The sequence below is a fragment of the Aquarana catesbeiana genome, linkage group LG04 (genome assembly GCF_042186555.1).
Source record: "Aquarana catesbeiana isolate 2022-GZ linkage group LG04, ASM4218655v1, whole genome shotgun sequence".
In the NCBI taxonomy this organism is placed as follows: domain Eukaryota; kingdom Metazoa; phylum Chordata; class Amphibia; order Anura; family Ranidae; genus Aquarana; species Aquarana catesbeiana.
The window spans coordinates 313690252-313696987 of NC_133327.1; positions in this window are offsets into that span (position 1 = coordinate 313690252).

Below are 6736 nucleotides of genomic sequence, written 5' to 3' on the forward strand. Positions count from 1 at the left end.
CATGATACAGGAGATGGTCAGAGACTGCAGACATGATACAGGAGATGGTCAGAGACTGCAGACATGATACAGGAGAGGGTCAGAGACTGCAGACATGATACAGGAGATGGTCAGAGACTGCAGACATGATACAGGAGATGTCAGAGACTGCAGACATGATACAGGAGATGGTCAGAGACTGCAGACATGATTCAGGAGATGGTCAGAGACTGCAGACATGATTCAGGAGATGGTCAGAGACTGCAGACATGATTCAGGAGATGGTCAGAGACTGCAGACATGATTCAGGAGATGGTCAGAGACTGCAGACATGATTCAGGAGATGGTCAGAGACTGCAGACATGATACAGGAGATGGTCAGAGACCACAGACATGATACAGGAGATGGTCAGAGACCGCAGACATGATACAGGAGATGGTCAGAGACCGCAGACATGATACAGGAGATGGTCAGAGACCGCAGACATGATACAGGAGATGGTCAGAGACCGCAGACATGATACAGGAGATGGTCAGAGACCGCAGACATGATACAGGAGATGGTCAGAGACCGCAGACATGATACAGGAGATGGTCAGAGACCGCAGACATAGTACAGGAGATGGTCAGAGACCGCAGACATAGTACAGGAGATGGTCAGAGACCGCAGACATAGTACAGGAGATGGTCAGAGACCGCAGACATAGTACAGGAGATGGTCAGAGACCGCAGACATAGTACAGGAAATGGTCAGAGACTGCAGACATAGTACAGGAAATGGTCAGAGACTGCAGACATAGTACAGGAAATGGTCAGAGACCGCAGACATAGTACAGGAGATGGTCAGAGACCGCAGACATAGTACAGGAGATGGTCAGAGACCGCAGACATAGTACAGGAGATGGTCAGAGACCGCAGACATAGTACAGGAGATGGTCAGAGACCGCAGACATAGCACAGGAGATGGTCAGAGACCGCAGACATAGTACAGGAAATGGTCAGAGACCGCAGACATAGTACAGGAAATGGTCAGAGACTGCAGACATGATACAGGAGATGTCAGAGACTGCAGACATGATACAGGAGATGGTCAGAGACTGCAGACATGATACAGGAGATGGTCTGGGATTGCAGACATGATACAGGAGATGGTCTGGGATTGCAGACACATTAGAGGAGATGGTCAGAGACTGCAGACTAAGGATGAGCTCCGGCGTGTTTGCAAGGCCCATGGGCAGAGCCGGCCAGGAAGTTGGCACTGTGCTGTGCTAATCACAGGCAGTGAGACATTTCCCGATCTCTGCAGCTGCGCACTGTGATTAGCGCAGCGCCGGCTTCCTGGCGGGCTCTGCACATGGGCTGTGCGAACACACCGGAGCTCATCCTTACTGCAGACATGATACAGGGGATGGTCAGAGACTGCAGACATGATACAAGAGATGGTCAGAGACTGCAGACATGATACAAGAGATGGTCAGAGACTGCAGACATGATACAAGAGATGGTCAGAGACTGCAGACATGATACAGGAGATGGTCAGAGACTGCAGACATGATACAGGAGATGGTCAGAGACTGCAGACATGATACAGGAGATGGTCAGAGACTGCAGACATGATACAGGAGATGGTCGGAGACTGCAGACATGATACAGGAGATGGTCGGAGACTGCAGACATGATACAGGAGATGGTCGGAGACTGCAGACATGATACAGGAGATGGTCGGAGACTGCAGACATGATACAGGAGATGGTCAGAGACTGCGGACATGATACAGGAGATGGTCAGAGAATGTGGACACGATACAGGAGATGGTCAGAGAATGTGGACACATTAGAGGAGATGGTCAGAGACTGCAAACTAAGGATGAGCTCCGGCGTGTTTGCACAGCCCATGTGCAGAGCCCGCCAGGAAGTCGGCATTGCGCTGTGCTAATCACAGGCAGTGAGACATTTCCCGATCTCTGCAGCCGCACACTGTGATTAGCGCAGCGCCGACTTTCTGGCGGGCTCTGCACGTGGGCTGTGCGAACACGCCGGAGCTCATCCTTACTGCAGACATGATACAGGGGATGGTTAGAGACTGCAGACATAGTACAGGAGATGGGCTGGGAATTCATGTATGGCTCAACTCAGTGTAATAGCATATAGTAGGGCTGCGCCACTCTACTTAAACCAGCTCTTCAAAATCAAGTTAGTAATCCTCCTTTTAAAGTACAACTAAATGCCAGAAGACAGAAACCCATCCAATTTCCAAAATTCTAATTGTCTTACAATGAACTGGTCAGGATTAGTGGAGAACTTTTAACAGTTAATGAGTCTGTGAAGCTTCCAGCCTGAATCAGCAGTAAATCATCCAAAAAAAACATCAAACTGTGCAGAACACACAGCTCTGGCTAAATAGCTGAGCTGAAATGGTTAACAGCCATGTGTGACCCCTCACTGGACACAGAATGCCAGTGGCTGCAGCGTCTCCCAGAGATCTTATCAGTGTGCAGATTAGGAAGCTAAAACAAAAGGAGTACAGAGCCAGACAGGAGGGAGGGGAGGCTGATAGTAACCTGCACACTGCCCAAAGGCAGAGATTTCTGGATGACACCGGCCAGCATTACATCTGACATTGCTCTTGTTTCCATTCAGCCAGAGCTCTTGTGTGCTGCAGGATTCGTTTGGCTGTGGCTGTGACCATACCTTCCTCTATCTCCTCAGCTCAGCTTCAGGTACTGTGTGTATCTCCCTCCCGACGGCCCCATTCATCCCCGATGCAGCACCTCGGCACATTTAAATGTGGCGGGCTGGAGAGGGAGGGGGGTTACACTGCCTGCTGCACGATGGTTCCTCGCTCCTCCCCCCCTCCCTGCTACATATTTCCTCAGCCAGCCCCGCCTCCTGATCACAGCACAGCCGCTTCTCTCTCAGCTGTTCTTAAAAAAAAAAAAAGTTACAGAGATCCCAGCTGACAGCGGCCTCAGAGCAGGCAGCCTACCGGGATATTTCCCGCTATCCCGGTAGGCCAGTCCGGCCCTGGGACTTCCCCTTCTTTAGGAGGTGTGGTGTTCTTGGTGTCCTCTGATGTCCCGAGTCTTTTCTCCCCTATGTGAATAAAAAAAAAGGTATACTTAGCACACAGATATTTGAGGCAAGAAATAGTAATATGAAACATTGCTTGGAAGTGTCGTACAATTGTCTGTTTTGGCAGAGTTCCAAGCTGAAGACATTATTTTTTTTCCCTTTCTTCAAACTGGAATACTTACCTTTTTTGGTAAAGTTTCACACATGGAGACACCCCTAGTATCCACTGGAGCACCTGTGTGGGACACCCTAAAAAAGGTGTTCTGGTGTCCCACACTAGTGCTCCTGCGTCCAGATGTGTAAACAGCTGCTGTGTCCTCTCCTTACACTGAATCAAGTTTGCATTCCATTTTAGTTAAAACACATCTAGACAACAATGTAATAAACTTCTTTTAATACAAATAGGGCTGAACAAATGTAGTTAACCTGCATCTGTCAAAAACATCGCATTAGTGGGCAATGTTTACAATTAGTGGGCAATGTTTTTTTATGTTTACTATGAACGATTACTGTCCCCACGAACCGGAAACTTGCCATTTTAAACGCCATTTTAAACTGTACAATAGTAAAGAAAAGCACATGGAGCAGCATGCAAGTTATAATAATATTATAACATAACAATATAAAAAAAAAATAACACGCGTGCATCGTACGTACGATTTGTGAGTGGAGGACGGAGTACCGTAAGTGCCGATCGCGCTAACGAAGGTACAATTTTAACTTGGGGCATCGGTGGCCTATACTGCTTATAGATTGTGGCCTATATTGGGACAAGATTAGGAGAGTTTAGCCTGACATTAGGGTTTGTCTTGTGTTGTGTTTTGCAGAGAAAATGGATACATTCAATGACCATGATTTCCTCCTCAACTTAATTGATAAATACAGAGAGCTGCCCTGTCTGTGGCAAGTGAAACACCCATTTTATAATAACAAACTAAAGAGGAAGGCAGCGCTGGATCAACTGTTGGAATTGGTGAAGCCAGTGATTCCCACGGCAGACATCAACTATTTGAAGTGCAAAATTGGTGGCCTGAGGAGCACATATAATAGGGAGCACAAAAAGGTCCAGGATTCCATAAGATCAGGAGCAGCAGCAGATGACGTTTATGTCCCCAGGCTCTGGTACTACAACAGACTGCAGTTTTTGTCAGACCAGAGTGAACCCAGGCCATCACTCTCAACCCTTCCTTCCACCTCAGATGAGGCTTCCAACGTACAACCTGGGCCTTCCACCCAGGAAGATATGGAGGGGTCCAGCTTGAGCCAGGTATAGCATTGTTCAACATATATCTTGAAAAAAAATTAATGATGTTAACTAGATGTTATTGATCACTAATTTCAGATTTAACAAAGTGGTTTACATATCAATAGACGGTAGTAGCCAAAAATGATTGGGACAAGAACGAAAAATGCTGGGGTCAGAATGATAGTCTTTTCTATTTGTAAACATTCAATTTGCAACAGTCATGAGCTCAAAATCGTGTGTGATTGATGACCAAAAAACTAAAACGATGTCCCATTTTCATGCACAGGAAAGTCTCAGCCAGGAGGAGGCCGTAGAAAGTGGCAGCCAGGAGGTGGCGGGGGAAAGTGGCAGCCAGGAGGTGGCCATGGAAAGTGGCAGCCAGGAGGTGGCCGTGCCCAGTAGCCTGTCAGAATCCCAGGTTCCTCCCCTACGCCTTCCAACAAAAAGGCCCAGGGAGGGGAGGAACGTGGAGGAGTCAGCGCTTGGCTTGATTTGGCATGCTACTGTGGTCCTCACAACAACCCCCAGTGTTCAAGAGGCCTTTGCGTGTATGACGGCCAGTAAGATGAAGGGAAATGGAGGTGGGTCAACGCACAATCAGTGAAGAGCTCATATTTCAGGTCCTAAATAAGGGGGTGATGGGCGAACTCACAAAAAAAGTTACGTATGTGAGTTGGACCATGCTCCTCCTTCACCTCCTGCCACAACTCCAACACCACAGCCACAGCCTGGAAGGAAGCATGCAAGGAAGTCTTGAGAGTGATGGCCTGGGTTCGGTCTGGTCTGGCAAAAGACTCAGGCTGTTGTAAGAACACAGCCTCGAGACATATATGTCATGTGCTGCTGCTCACAATCTCTCGGAGTCCTGGAACGGATTGTACAAAGGCTTCGCCAATTTCAACAGTTTATCCAGCGTTGCCTTCCTCTTTATTTTGTTATGACCCCTAATAAATTTCTGTTTGTCAGTAGGCAGGTACATTTCAAAAATACAATGTAAAATTAACAAGGGACACCAACACCAACTAACCTCTTTGAGGTTAAAAAATAAAAGATAATTATGGTATTGTGGTAACTTGACACACAAAACGACAAAAACGATTATGGAGATCACTGGAAAAAAAAATCAGGAGATCTTGATAAAAAAATAAAAAAAAAGGAGATCACTATTAAAAAAAATTATAAACATTATTCTGGAGATATGGAGAAAACAAAAAAAGAAGATTATTCAGAAGATCACGAGAAATAATAAAGAAATAAGTTTGTCAGAACTCTGTGTGAATATCAGCAGCAAAACTACTTAATTATTCTAGCATTATAAAGAAGAAGAGAATGCGCTGCATTAAAAGATTAAAAACTTTGCAGCGTGACGAATGTGCTATCTCCATTACGGACGCTAGTTTTACCAGACCGAGCGCTTCCGTCTCGTACTTGATTCAGAGCATGGGTGGAATTTTGTGCGTCGGAATTGTGTACACACGCTCGGAATTTCCGACCACAAGTTTTTTTTGTCTGAAAATTTGAGAACCAGCTCTCAAACAGTTGTCGGAAATTCTGACAGCAAATGTCCGATGGAGCATCCACACGGTCGGAATTTCCGACAACAAGCTCTCATCGAACATTTGTTGTTGGAAATTCCGATCGTCTGTACGTGGCATTACTCTTGTTGGGTGCAGGAATGGGCCCTACTGTTAAATATTATATAAACATTTTTAATTACATGCCACTGTTAAACAGGGGCAGAATAATTGGGCCTTGGGTGTTGGTGGTGCCACATCACTGTAACCCCTCACAGTTACTCTTGTTGGGCGCAGGAATGGGCCCTGCTGCTAAATATCATTTCAAAAATTGTAATTACATGTCCCTGTTAAACAGGGGCAGAAAATTGGGCCTTGGGTGTTGGTGGTGCCCTAAACCAAAGATATTGTTGGAAGCTAGCATCATCAAGATTCAGGAGGAATAGGATAGGCAGTCTTCAAGGGATCCCAGATCCATAATCAAATTCAATCAGTTACATCAGCATCAGGTGCTTTATAGCTGCTGATCCAGGACTGATTCATTTTTATAAATGTGAGCCTATCAACTGAGTCTGTGGACAGGCACACTCTTTGATCCGTTACAAACCCTCCAGCCGCACTAAATGTGCATTCAGAAAGCACTCTGGATGCAGGACAGGCCAGTGGTTTGATTGCATATTGAGCAAGTTCTGGCCAGTGATCCATCCTCAAGACCCAGTAACCCAGTGGATGCTCTGTTGGAAAGGTCTCCAAGTTTTCTCTTGCCCCTAGATATTCCTGCACCATATAATGCAGACACTGGAGATGGTTGCTTGAAACTATCAGACCATGGCGCTGAAGACTGAAAAATTATTTAAAGGCATCAGTCAGCTGGCCACCTTCTCCACCGCTCTTCCTCTGACCGAACGAAGCCTCGGAAACACGTT